The following is a 15,232-nucleotide window of genomic DNA, read 5'->3' as shown; positions in this document are numbered from 1 at the left end:
GACATCACACACATCCATGCCCGAGGCAGGATTCGAACCTGCGACCGTAGCAGTCGCGCGGTTCCCGACTGAGCGCCTAGAACCGCTAGACCACCGCGGCCGGCGTGTGTCATCCTCAGACCAAGGATATGGAGAGGCATGTGATCAGCAAGCCGCTCTCTCGGCCGTATGTCAAGTTTACGAGACCGGAGTCGCTATTTCTCAATCAAGTAGCTCCTCAGTTTGCATCCAAGGGCTGAGTGCACCCTGGTTGCCAACAGCGCTGGGTATTCCGGATGGTCACCCATCCAAGTGCTAGCCTAGCCCGACAGCGCTTAACTTCGGTGATCTGACGGGAACCGGTGTCACCACTGCGGCAAGGCCGTTGGCTAATTAAACCAATTAACTGAATAAAAGTGATAAATTCTTATAATTAGATTTAGAACTAAGAAAATTTCGCCATATGTGAAAAGGTAAAACCCACGACCTTAAACACGGCAGGCTAAAACGCCAGCCATTGCACTAAAGTGCAACACCGAGTGAAGTTCTTATATTTTTTACTGTCGTCGCCCAGTCCCGGTGATGATTTGCACAGCCTTGAAAACATCGGTTTCATCAGTGTCCTGTAAATCTTGACTAACGTAAGCCTATATTTATGATTATGATAGCAGCATACGTGACGCTGAATCGCGTCTTGCGCGGTATCCAGTAGTGTTTAGTTAGTGCTGTGTAGGAAATGTGTTATTTCATTAACATCGTTATGTATGTGTGTGTGTGTGTGTGTGTGTGTGTGTGTGTGTGTGTGTGTGTGTGTGTGTGCTTTGTTTGTGGTATGGCTGTCGTGTGTGATGAAATACGAAACGCATCAAGGAAGAACGCCGACAAGGAACTGGAAGTGAACCGACCAATTGTTGCGGCCTTTTGGCAGTTGCAAACGGTTCGGGTGTGACGTCGAGCGTGCTGATTGGTGGAAACCAACTCCAACGCGTGATGTCAGGTGTTAAGGGTCAAGTAATTTTAATCAGATTTACTGTTTGTTAAGCTCTTTCAAGTAGGTCCTAGTAATGTATTAGACATTTTTTTACTAAGTTACGGTAAATGAAACTTTAAGATAACCTGAATAGGTACCAACGTGTTTCTATTAATTGTGCTTCAACTATGTAGTTCTTGATTCAAAAATTGTCTGCAGTCGCAGTCTCTGCACTGTTATGCTGTGATTCTCGCGATGTTGATATGCAGAACGAAAATAATGGCTGACGCTGTTTCTCGCTCCATAGTAAAAAACGCGCATGGAACACCGTTAGGAAGTGGCGAGAAGCAAGTTGTTCATAACGTTATTCACAAGTTTGTAGAAAAAAAATTTATTTTGAAAGTTTCCGAGGAAGTGTGTGTACTACAGTGAATACGTTTTAAAAACGGGATTCTTAGCTAACTGTGTAGCGTTGTAGAACGGTTATGCGGGCCAGTCCACTTGTAGATAGTTCAAATCTCAATTTGATCTTTCTTTTCTCGTTCATTTTGGAATAGCTACATATTTTAAATGTAAGATTAATCAAATTTGTGCCAGTTAAAACATCTAATCATTATTTTTTATGAAAATGCAAATCTTCTTGTTCCTAATTAGGCCCCACACATTAGAAGCAAAATTACAATTTTCACTGCAGATATAAATTCTTAATTTGCGATATTACGCACAAAATTCCAGTTTTCGTTGCAAATATAAATTCTTAACTAGCGATATTTTATAAAACTTTGTTACGAAGATTGTTTATATTAAGAAAATATAACAAATGTTCGAGACAAATATTAAAAATTGAGTACTCTTTATTCAGATTATATGCATCATTTTATACCAAAAACGTTATCTCACAGAGCATCCTAGAAACGCGGAAAATAAGTTTTCACCGTATCGAGGACACAAATGCTGAATTTTTATAGTTGCCACTGTACCATTAAAACATGAACCACACAACTGAGCCGGCCGGAGTGGTCGAGCGGTTCTAGACGCTTCAGTCTGGAACCGCGTGACCGCTATGGTCGGAAGTTCGAATCCTGCCTCGGGCTTGGATGTGTGTGATGTCCTTAGGTGAGATAGGTTTAAGTAGTTCTAAGTTCTAGGGGGCTGATGATCTAAGATGTTAAGTCCCATAGTGCTCAGAGCCATTTGAACCAACACAACTGAAAAGGAGCCAAGTTACGGAATTTGTCACGAGAAATAAAAAGACATTTAAACTGCCGAATCTACTCAAACTTTCGATCGACTCGTTATCAATGTAGCACATAGCATTTCCAGTACAGAAATGTATATCGGATTCGGGTATGAAAGTAGCTCAGATATTAAGAGGCGAGTGAATGAAGAATACCTTCAGTGGCTTCAATTTTTTTACTATACAGTGAAGTTCCTGCAGTATGCTCTTGCGTCACATACGTCTCGCTCAGGAGAATTATCCTGTGTTAAAGTTGCAAATCTTCGTCACACTTGTTTTCAATTACAATACTACATTAGCTCAGAACAAGAGCATATTACGCTTTGCGTCTGGTCCTTTAAGAAGCATGTGTTATTACTGAAAATTTTGCCGATTATCTTTTCATTCTCTTTAAAATCTAAATGATTTTCGAAGTTACATTGTTTCCTGCTCGTTTCTGTTTACGGCTTAAATGCAGTTGGTCTCAACACTGCAGATTAATCAGACCAGCTGGCTAGGCGGTGCTGTCAAAGGTAAATGGGCCGATAAAGCTGCTGTCCCGTATTATCGCACAGTCGATGTGCGCATAACGCGCAGCATAAAACGTATCCGTATTATCGTACTTGACTGTACTAGAGAAAGCTTGACTTACGCTCCACGTGAAAAGGAAATCCAATGAGATTCCAGCAAGAATATATAGTGTAGTGTTGACATCAGGTTTATTCTTATGATGAACACAAGAGGGAAGTGAATAGTATGAGAGAAAGCAGAGCTAGCACGGGAAGATTCAGATATTCGTTTCTCACATGTGCTATTCGAAGGTGGTACGGTCGAAAAATAGTCTAAAAGTGATTTCGCGAGCCTTTTACGAAATAAGTGTAAATTTCAGAGTAGTCACATAAACGTAAACGTAGATGCAGGTATTAATATTGTCGACAGTTGGATCATTAGAGTCGACGTAGTAGCTTAACTGCACAATGGTTTGGTTAGTGTCGATATCGACTTACCCGAAGCACTACATTCACGTAAATGGAAGAGAGCAAAAACTCTGGACATGACTTCGAAATCGTCTTTTTGCCAATAGGAATTAATATGAGAGACAACTGCTTCAACTAACACCATGCACTTAACAGTACGCTAACAGAACGACGTGACTAAGTTCCATCATGAATTGAAAAGGAAAGAGAATGAACAACGTTATTTGTAAAGACCCCAGGAATTTAGCATTACTTCGCACGATATTGTTAACAAAGGAATATGCAAAAAGTTATTTAAAGGAGATCTAGACAAGCAGGATTGCAATGTATTCATTCTTCCATTAGCTAACACAAACTGCAGCGCACAAGCCTTTCTGTTGAATGTGTCGTTCCAGGTTGCGGTATTTTAAGAAAGAACACAGCGAGCTGAAAGCTGGACAACAGCCGTGCCATTTGGGATTATGGCGGTAATAACATTTTCATACCCGAGAGGTAAATCAGCCAGAGACATAATACGAACAAGAGCCCAGGACATTAAATTCTTATCGCAATAAAACTGCTATATCCAGCATGCATAGGAATTTCTGTTGAGATAAAACTTCTGCGTTACTTGAATCTTTGAAGCGGAAATTGCTTTAATTAACATCTGTTAGCTCTAAAATATATAAATAAAGATATTTCGCGACAAAAAGACGTCGTTAAATTGTCAACTGTCAACGAGATATAAATTATGGAACTCCTTATAATAAAGTGGCGGTATTCCAACAACTACTAAATTCATATCCTTGCGATAACCTTCACTACTCGAGAGAAATTGTTGTTCAGATGACGAAACTGCAAGACTTATTGATTTTTAGAAACACTGGATGAAATCTAACATTTCCGTCGTCAATATTATATAATATTTCTATGACCAATAAGCATATGTAATTTACTTCCATATTCAGGACGATTAACTGACCGACTGGCAATAATGATTAGGTTCGTGCATAAGTTCGTAGCGTTTTTGTTTTGCATGTTGGTATTGCGGTTACTCTGGGTTTATACATCGATTTTCAGTTGTGTTTCTGGTTCACTGTTGCTATTTGAGTTTACATATTGTCATTATGTCATCTGGAGATAGTGAGTGGAGCTGTGGACGCTAAAAAATGGTGTACCAAGTGGAGAGATCGGAACATATCTGACATATTCTTCCGTCTGAGGTCTATAGACGGGTGACAGCAGCGGAGGCGGCCAGAAACATTTGTGCCCTGTGTGGGGATAATGCCACTAGACGGAGCACTGCAAAAAAATGGTTTCCTCGTTGTAAGGAGGATTTGTTTTGACATTAACTTTCCACGTTCAGGAAGACTTTCGGGGTTTGATAAAGACCCTTGAAACGCATTAATGTTCAGTGATCGATATCACTGTACTCAACAACTGGCAAATGTGATAAGCTGTGACCATTCCATCATCTTGCGACATTTTCATGCATTGGGGAAGGTTCAAAAATCTGATGGATGTATACCGCAGGCTGTAAGCCTAAATCACAAAAACCAGCGAGTGGCCATTTGTGTATCTCTGCTTGTTCGTCAACAATTAGCTCGTCAACAACACGGACCGTTCCTATTCTCTATTGTTATTGGTGACGAGAAATGGTGTGTTTATGCTAACTTAAGGAAAAGAAAGGAATGGTTGAGCTCAAACAAAGCAGTAACTCTCCGCACATAAACCAGCGCGCATCCACAACGGATAATGTTGTGGATCTGGCGGGAAAGCGATGGTGTGGTGTGCTATGAGCTGCTTCCCCGAGGTGTAACCATTACTGGTGACCCTTATTGTCAACAACTGGGGCGTCTTGGAGACACAACCAAAGAATGACGACCAGGAAGACTGCGTGAAGTGATGGTATTCCACGATACCGCTCGTCAGTATTCCGCCAGACTGACAAAAACACTATACAGGAGCTGGGTTTGGGAAATCATTCCCCCACCCGCTTTATTCACCTGATCTTGCACCCCCAGATTTTCACTCTTTCAGCTCTCTGATGAACAATCTTAAAGGAGGTTCCTTTCCGGATGAAAACGTGCACCGAACATGGCTGGACGAGTTCTTCGCATCAAAATCACGTGAATTCTACTGTCGTGGAATCGAGAAGTTACCTGCAGCTTTAACAGACTGTTATAAATAGTGAAGGAGAATGTAATATTGATGATCAAAGTCTCTGTCACATGTATCTGCTGTATTAAAAAAACATAATAACTGATTGCTGACCAATAACGGAAGTGAGGGTTCTACGAGCTACAGGATTTTGTTCCAAGCAACCTGTGCTTTTATTGCACTACTGGCCATTAAAATTGCTACACCAAGAAGAAATGCAGATGATAAACGGGCATTCATTGGACAAATATATTATACTAGAACTAACATGTGATAACATTTTCACGCAATTTGGGTGCATAGATCCTGAGAAATCAGTACCCAGAACAACCACCTCTGGCCGTAATAGTGGCCTTGGTACGCCTGGGCATTGAGTCAAACAGAACTTGAATGGCGTGTACAGGTACAGATGCACATGCAGCTTCAACACGATACCACAGTTCATCAAGAGTAGTGACTGGCGTATTGTGACGAGCCAGTTGTTCGGCCACCATTGACCAGACCTTTCCAATTGGTGAGAGATGTGGACGATGTGCTGGCCAGGGCAGCAGTCGAACATTTCTGTATCCAAAAAGGCCCGTGCAGGACCTGCAACAAGCGGTCGTGCATTATCCTGCTGAAATGTAGGGTTTCGGAGGGATCGAATGAAGTTTTGAGTCACGGTTCGTAACACATCTGAAATGTAACGTCCACTGTTCAAAGTGCCGTCAATGCGAACAAGAGGTGGCGGAGACGTGTAACCAAATGCACCCCATACCATCACGCCGGGTGATACGCCAGTATGGCGATGACGATTACACGCTTCCAGTGTGCGTTCACCGCGATGTCGCCAAACACGGATGCGACCATCATGATGCTGTAAACAGAACCTGGATTCATCCGAAAAAATGACGTTTTGCCATTCGTGCATCCAGGTTCGTGGTTGAGTACACCATCGCAGGCGCTCCTATCTGTGATGCAGCGTCAAGGGTAGCCGCAGCCATGGTCTCTGAGCTGGTAGTCCATGCTGCTGCAAACGTCGTCGAACTGTTCGTGCAGATGGTTGTTGTCTTGCAGTCGTCTCCATTTGTTGACTCAGGGATCGGGACGTGGCTGCACGATCCGTTACAGCCATGTGGATAAGATGCCTGTCATCTCGACTGCTAGTGATACGAGGCCGTTGGGATCCAGCACGGCGTTCCGTTTACCCTCCTGAACCCACCGATTGCCTATTCTGCCAACAGTCATTGGATCTCGACCAACGCGAGCAGAAATGTCGCGATACGATAATCCGCAATCGCGATAGGCTACAATCCGACATTTATCAAAGTCGGAAACGTGATCGTACGCATTTCTCCTCCTCACACGAGGCATGACAACAACGTTTCACCAGTCTACGCCGGTCAACTACTGTTTGTGTATGAGAAATCGGTTGGAAACTTTCCTCATGTCAGCAGGTTGTAGGTGTCGCCACCGGCGCCAACCTTGTGTGAGTGCTCTGAAAAGCTAATCATTTGCATATCACAGAATCCTCTTCCTGTCGGTTAAATTTCGCGTCTGTAGCACGTCATCTTCGTGGTGTAGCAATTTTAATGGCCAGTACAGTTGGGCAACACGATTCTTTTTCCCGATTCGATTCCTACGATTCAGTCTCACGTTGCGAATCGATTCCTACGATTCGTTCACGATTCTTTCATGATTCATTCTAGTCTGCTAAGGCACGATCCTTACGGACTGCAATAAGTTCTACATCTTACTCACAGCTGGCAGGACATGTCTGAAATTGTCAGTGGGGTTTGAATCGAACTGTATCATGATGAGATATGCCAAAAATAGTTTATTTATGAGTAAACATGCATATGACGTTACAAGTGTGATTGTCGATTTATACGTGTAATGCCTTAATTGATGAAAGGTTACGTTTGATTTTATTGCGTCTATTGTTTTATTTCAGTATGCCAGGAAAGAGGAGTCGATTTGTGCGAAAGGTGGTGCAAAATTACGTGGTATGCCATTTTGGTTGTGTGGCTTGAACGTTTCTAACTACAGACGTCTGTTTTATAGTAGCAAAATCTAGCAGTGTGGCAGACGTGGTTTGGCTCATATCATCCTATGTTTTTCTCTGCTAAGATGTCTTTCCAAGTCTACATCACCGTTGTAATTCATAACGCAGCTGACAGCCCTCCCACACAGCAAATTTAGCTTAACTTTCATTTCTTCTAAATACAAAGCGTAGGTATTTTGCTTTTAATTTGTCTCAGAACTTGCCGCTGTCACTACTATTTCCGTGAGAAGACGACATACTCCTAAACAGTAGGATTCAATCGTATACAACGACATTACTTCACTAAAATTTAATATGAATCTGAACATGATAATATTCGAAAACTCGAACTTGAAATTATCAATTAAAATGCTTTTGTTTAAAGACGGTATTACACGGCGATCCGCCGAGAAAGGTGCTGGTTAGAGAGCCTATATTCTCTCTATATAGGCTCTGTAATATTGATCTAGTGCGACAGCCATTTAGTGGCAGCACTGGTGGATCTAACAGAATTAGCAAACTAGCAGTGAAGTAATGTCGCTGTATACGATTGTATCCTACACTTTAGAAGTATGTCGTCTTACCACATAAATAGTAGTGGCATAAGCAAGTTCTCAGACAAAAATAAAGCAAAATACCTATGCTTTGTATTTCGACGAAACAAAAGTTAAGCTAAATTTGCAGTGTGTGAGGGCTGACAGCTGCTTTATTATGAAATATAAGGTGCTGTGGAATTACTCGCACAAACTAAGCTGACGTCGGCGCGGTGGCTGATGGTAGCCATAGTAAACGAGAAATGCCTTTACGCCCGTTTCCGTCAGCCACCGCCAAGTGTCAGCTTGGTTTTCACGAGTAATATTACGGCCAACGAATTTCGTTTGTTCGTTCCGAGCTTCTTTTGTTCACACGCATCCTCCACTTGACTGCCACCTGGCAGTCGTAATCATTCGGCACGACTCGGCGTGATTCGGAAGTTGCCTTCGAAGCATAGCGTACTAAGAATCGATGAATCGTTGGAACTTGGAATCGTCACGACTCGGAAACACGCAGTCGTTCTTACGATTCTTTTGAACGACGATTCGTCCGTATCACGATTCGATTCTTACGATTCTTTATTCAGAGTCGTTCAAATGAACGACTCATTCACGAATCGCCACAACTCTAATGGCCAGTAGTGTATTTCTTATGGTTTTGTTTTACCACATTCCTGTGCTCTTTTGCCTACCATACAGATACATTTGACGTCGGTTTCACATATTTCTCCTTATGGATTACTGCAATTTGATACAGAATATAACAACATCCAATTTCAACAGCATTTGCGGAAGCTAAAATCGGGCCACTTGTTCATAAAATCTGTGTAAATACCCAATTACTGCAGACCGACGTGACTGTCACATGGATTGTACCTGATTACAAAACGCACTCGCACACAGTGAGGGAGACTGTTAGCTCGAAAGCGCAGGTAGGGCAGGACGCCGTCAGAAGCGGCAGCTGCGGCCCTTGGGGCACTTTGCGGCGCAGCCTGCAGGCGCTCGGCAATTATGACGTGGGAGACCGTGTTGGCGACAGTAGCGCTAAGCCGCCCTTTGTCGCCTAAAACGGCCAGCAGGCGAGGCGCCTCTGTCCATTACTGCGCCGCTCTGCAATCAAAACATTGCCACCTGCGCCGCATCCCACCACGCATTTACTTTAGATCTTTCTCGCAATCATTTTAAAACTTTTTCGTGCAACAAGAGGACAAAACACACACAAACACACACGCACCTGCAAGGTGTGTGGGAAAAGTAATGAGACTGATAACACTGCGAGCGATCTGGTAACACTGCGTTGTTCTGGTTGTGTAGACCGGTGTGATTATTCCTTGTAGATGCTTAGTCAGACTATCAGCTCCGTACATCCATCACGTGACTTTTGAAGGTTCAGTCAGTGAGGTTGTCATCTCGTTGTGCCAAACGAAAGTTGAGCAACAGAATTCAGAGCAACATTATGCAGTCATCTTAAATCTGGGCGATCGCGATTGTGTCCTCCGAAGAGTTGAAGCAGGCCTATGGAGAACACTCCTGATCAAGAACACGAGTTTTTCGCTCGCGCAGATCACTTTTGGAAGGACGAGATTACATTGAAGACGAACCTCTCTCAGGGAGATCTTCAACTTCAAAAACTGATGAAAACGTTGAAAGTGTGCGTAATCTTGTGAGGTCAGACAGGTGTTTAACAATAAAGACATTGAAGACAATGAGTGACTTAATAAACTTAAATACTTTTACCGTACATCACGTTTTGACCGAAGATTAGAGTATGCGAAATATCTGTGCAAAAATGGTGCCGGAAAACGTCACAACTGAGCAGGATGACAATTCAAAAAAGGTGTGCGTTGATCTTTTTGAGAGGACTGCTAATTGCCACGAGTGGTTCAGTTATATGGTCACAGATGACGAAGCCCCAAGGGTCTCACCGCTATTTGGCGACTTCGTGCTTGGCTACCACGGGGCCCAAACCTTTGCAGCACCTTTTCCCTTCTATGTTGCATGTCTATACTCTTGCTACTCTTTTTCCCCTCCCTTGGGAAGCATGTCTGGGATGTTTTTGGAAAAGTGTTCTGAATTTTCAGAAGCTGATATCAGAACACTCTCTCCACTGGTTTTCGTTACATTTTTCCTTCTTCAGTCCCATTCTCCTACCTTTCTTCCGCTTCGGCGTTTGAGGTTCCTCTTTTTCTTCTTTCTCCCTGTGCACTCCTGAAGGCTAACACACGTTCCTGACGCGTAGCAGGTGACAGGGTAACGGGTAATTCCCAGCCCACAGTTTACAGGTAGGGTTCACACGTATCCCTTGGTACAGGCCAGGCCCAAGGAAGGGTGATTGCCTGATCTCCTACCTTCCCAAATTGCCCATTGATTCTTCTGTCAGACGTTCGGGAGGTGTGACTTGAGATGTGAACAATCACCTAAGGCGGGTTCACTCCCTTCTGAGGGGCCTCCAGTTAGAAAGAGCACACAGTCGGTGGCGCTGGCAATCATGAGGGATTTTCTCATAAAGAGCCAATCATCATCTTCACAGTCAGCGTCTATTAAACGTAAACGTAATGAGCCTAATGATTCAGTACTGGTCAGTCCTTTGCGACGACAAGTCCGTTTATTATTCAGAAAGATGTTGATGCAGTTGCCGGTCCTGTCAAATCCTGCGTTGAATTCTTGCCATGGTGTTACTTACACTAGGTTTCTCGATGGTCTGACCGAGGCAGAAATCCCAACATACCTGTCTGATCAGGCTGTCATTGTAGTTCATGGGGTGACGAAGAAGGTAGATGCATCCTTAGTGCCCATTCACACTCTTTCTCTCGCTTTTGGTACAGTGGTGCTTCGGCCAAGATGAGAGGTTATGAAGTTATCACAGTCCGACCACACATTCCAAACCCGATGTGCTGCCGACGGCGTCATCGTATCAACTACACTCGAATGTGCTGTCGATACCTGGACAAATGTGTAACCTGCGGTAAAGATGTTGACGAGGGCGACTTTCTGCCTCCTTCTCCCCACTGTATCAACTACAATGGCGACCATGCCGCCGCCACTCCAGATCGTCCAATATATCTCCATGAGCGGACTATCCTGGAAATCCGGGTCAAGCAAAAAGTGCCTTGCCGGCCTGCCGGAGTGGCCGAGCGGTTCTAAGCGCTACAGTCTGGAACCGCGCGACCGCTGCAGTCACAGGTTCGAATCCTGCCTCGGGCATGGATGTGTGTGATGATCATAGGTTAGTTATATTTAAGTAGTTCTAAGTTCTAGGGAACTGATGACCTCAGAAGTTAAGTCCCATAGTGCTCAGAGCCATTTGAACCGTTGCCAGGTATTCAGCTAGCATATACACAAAGCAAAAAAGTTCTGCATCACCTCGGTTCCGAAAGTTCCGGAGCCTGTACAGAAAATTGGAATAGACATAAACATAAACGTCATTTCCGACCTTTTTATTGCTCATGGAAACCACACATTGCATGTTGTACCACCACACAGCGAGCGTGGTCCAGATTGCTGCACACACCGGTACCTCTATTATCCAGTAGCGTGCCTTTATTCGTCGTGGAATACCTTCCATAAGTTCATCAAGGCACTGTTGGTCCAGATTGTCCTACTGCTCAACTGCGATTCGGCGTAGATCCCTTAGAGTGGTTGGTGAGTCACGTTGTCCATAAATAGCCCTTTTCAATCTGTCCCAGGCATATTCGATAGGGTTCATGTCTGGAGAACATGCTGGCACTCTAGTCGAGCGATGTCGTCATCCAGAAGGAAGTCATTGACAAGATGTGCACGATGGGGCCCGAATTGTTGTCCATGAAGACGAATGCCTCGCTCATATGCTGCCGATATGGTTGCACTATCGGTCGGAGGATGGCAGCCCTTACGGCACCTTCCATGACCACCACCAGCGGCGTACGTCGGCCCCACATAATGCCACTCCAAAACAGCAGGGAACCTCCACCTTGCAGCACTCGCTGGACAGTGTGTCTAAGGCGTTCAGCCTGACCTGGTTGCCTCCAAACATGTCTCCAACGATTGTCTGGTTGAAGGCATATGCGACAATGATCGGTGAAGAGAACTCGATGCCCATCCTGAGCGGTCTAGTGAGCATGTTGTTGGGCCCATCTATGCCGCACTGAATGGTGTCGTGGTTGCAAAGATGGATCTCGCCATGGACGCCGGAAGTGAAGTTACGCATCATGCAGGCTACTGCGCATAATTTGAGTCGTAACACGACGTCCTGTGGCTGCACGAGAAGAATTATTCAACATGGTGGCGTTGCTGTCAGGATTTTTCCGAGCCATAATCCGTAGGTAGCGGGCATCCACTGCAGTAGTAGCCCTTGGGCGGCCTGAGCGAGGCATGTTATCGACAGTTCGTGTCTCTCTATATCTCCTGCACGTCCGGACAACATCGCTTTGGTTCCTTCCGCCTGGACACTTCCCTTGTTGAGAGCCCTTCCTGGCACAAAGTAACAAAAAATGGTTCAAATAGCTCTGAGCACTATGGGACTCAACTGCTGAGGTCACTAGTCCCCTAGAACTTAGAACTAGTTAAACCTAACTAACCTAAGGACACCACAAACATCCATGCCCGAGGCAGGATTCGAACCTGCGACCGTAGCGGTCTTGCGGCTCCAGACTGCAGCGCCTTTAACCGCACGGCCACTTCGGCCGGCACAAAGTAACAATGCCGACGCCATCGAACCGCGGTATTGACTGTCTAGGCATGGTTGAACTACAGGCAACATGATTCGTATACCTCCTTCCTGATGGATTGACTGGAACTGATTGGCTGTCGAACCCCCTCCGACTAATAGGCGCTGCTCATGCATGGATATTTACATCTCTGGGCGGGTTTAGTGACATCAACGAACAGCCAAAGGGGCTGTCTCTGTGAAACAATATCCACAGTCAACGTCTGTCTTCGGGAGTTCTGGAAACAGGGGTAATGCAAAACTTTTTTTGATGTGTGTATATGAAATGAAGTTGCTTACTCGCGTTATTCTGTATATGAAGGCTATTTTCATGAACTCCTGTAAGGATTTTGATCTGGTGTAGACTAATAGATATACTGATCGTCGAGGAAGGTTTTTGTACACCATTTATAAATGTTCCTTAAGAATTGCCTGAATTAGGATGAATTAAAATTAAGTTGCTTCACAACCAACATTTGAATTTTCAGAGAGGGAGAATTCCTTTTATAATTACGGGTCTATCTGCTTCTGAACACTCCGATTAATTTTGCCTCTAAAATGTCGTACTTGTATGCAACCGACGTAATTTTCAGGAAGAAATTCTAGGGACATGCTACACAGTACCTTTGCTGATGTTTATATGGACTTTCTTGTTTCATTATTTCGACCCGAAAACACTGTAAAAGTATCTTTGAGACAATCTCTGCTTATGTGTTTTAAAACTCATTGTCCTCGTTTCTATTACGATATGTACGAGTATATTACACTAACCTTATTTGAAGGACGCAACTTTTTATGTAGATAATCATGTAATGCACCTTCCGCGATACGGCAGCAGATGTGTGTCGAACGCAATTTCAGTTCCTGTCTGGTCGACTCAATTAGCGCCAGTTGGTTAAGTAGCGGTAAACAGAACACAGAGTAGCTGACGAATGGTAACTGGCAAAATCGGTCTACACTCCCGAGTACCCCCGAAATTGAATGGTTTCGTAAAACCAACAATAGCGCTTCGACAATTACTGTAGCGGAAATGGCGCATTAATCGTCCTGACGCCGTGTTTGCACAGCGCTCTTATTTTTTCAGTGCTGGCTCGCCATTATCACTGGCGTGCATTCATCTGGTGCGGCGCTGATTACACTCGTTCCACTGACAAATGACTGCCGGCACCGCACCTCACCACCTGCTGTCCCGTGTCCTGCAGCAGTAATTAGCATGATTTGTTAATGAATATATGTTAATGGATATGTATTAAGGATGTGTGTGTATCAACGTAACTATGGAACACGCATAGTGTCTTTAGTCAGAGTAGGTACACCCTTGAGTTCCGATTTGCAAGACAACGGAGCAGTAAGAGCGGAGCTACAAGGGAATGACACGATGGAAGTGTCAAAGCAGGCCGATGTAAAGGCGGAATCCACAGCTTTAAAGGCGAGGAGGCTGATTTATGACAGATCGTGTGACATGCCAGTTCAGTATCAGTCGAAAAGAATGCATTGTACAACTCTACAAATGGAATTAAAATTAACAAGTTTGTTTGCGTGGACGTCCTCCGCAGCAAGCACAGAAATGTTCGTTTTGTAAATAGAAACCACCTTTCCTCGGTGCACCGCGTTTCATTGCTCCCAGGCGCTTTTTGCCTTTTTCACTTTAAGGCGTCATCAGCGCGATCTAGAGTGACTGAGTAATAAGACAAATGTTTGACATATTTTACAAATAACTCGTAGTAGAACAAAACTGCATCATACTAGATCTTACTGCTGATGTCTTAAAGTGAAAAAGGCGGAACGCGTGTGGGAGAAATAAAATACAGTGCAGAAATTAAAATTTTAAGAAATCTTTTTTATATTCATTTATATTCTGGAACATCATACGTCATTCTGAGCACATATATAAATATACTTTGATTTACAGATGGAGACCGTAGTAATCTAGGGGTGGAGGGTGAGGCAACGGTAGTAAAGTTCGTGGTAGTGTGAGAGTGTGATTGAAATTTATTACACTTCGTAAAAAAAAAAGAACTGCAAACTGCCACATCATATTGTATGAAACGTTTCAAGTGTTTGTTCACATTATCATTTGACTGCACGCATTTGAGGTAATTCTGATGTGACTGTACGAGCGTCAAGTGACGTTGCATTCTGTATTTATGTTACAGTCCCTGTCCAGTAAGATTGCTGACTGGTTCAAATGGCTCTGAGCACTGTGGGACTTAACATCTGAGTTCATCAGTCCCATAGACTTAGAACTACCTAGGACTGAGGCACTTAGAACCGCTCCAGCACAGCGGCCGGCTCTCGGTGGTTTAGTGAAGGCCGTCGGCAACTGCGTTGTCCGTGGTGAGAATTAATGCCTGAAATTTAATATTCTCGGCACACTTCTGACACTGGGCATCTCGGTGTATTAAATGCCCTAACGATTCCCCAAACGGAGTGTCCCATGTTTCTAGCTCCTGCTAACATTCTGCGTTCAAAGTGTGGTAATTGCTGTCGTGTGGTCATAATCACGTCGGAAACCTTTTCACCATGAATCACCTGAGTATAAATAATAGCTCCACCAATTCATCGTCCTTTTATATCTTGTGTTTGCGGTACTACCGCCTCTTGTATATGTCTATTCCATGATTCTTGTTACTTTAGTATAAAGGGAGAACGTTAAGAAAACAGGCAAACTGAAGGAACAGATTTCTGTTTGTTAATTGAGCAGGAAAAGT

General features: G+C 43.9%; 1 pseudogene; it reads right to left on the bottom strand.

Moving 5' to 3' along the window:
* Positions 1–251: 251 nt before the first annotated feature.
* On the bottom strand, positions 252–369 carry LOC126413578 (5S ribosomal RNA; annotated as a pseudogene).
* Between the last annotated feature and the right edge of the window lie 14,863 nt (positions 370–15,232).

This window comes from Schistocerca serialis, chromosome 7 (assembly GCF_023864345.2).
Source record: "Schistocerca serialis cubense isolate TAMUIC-IGC-003099 chromosome 7, iqSchSeri2.2, whole genome shotgun sequence".
NCBI classification, from domain to species: domain Eukaryota; kingdom Metazoa; phylum Arthropoda; class Insecta; order Orthoptera; family Acrididae; genus Schistocerca; species Schistocerca serialis.
This window is presented reverse-complemented; position numbering and strand designations above follow the sequence as displayed.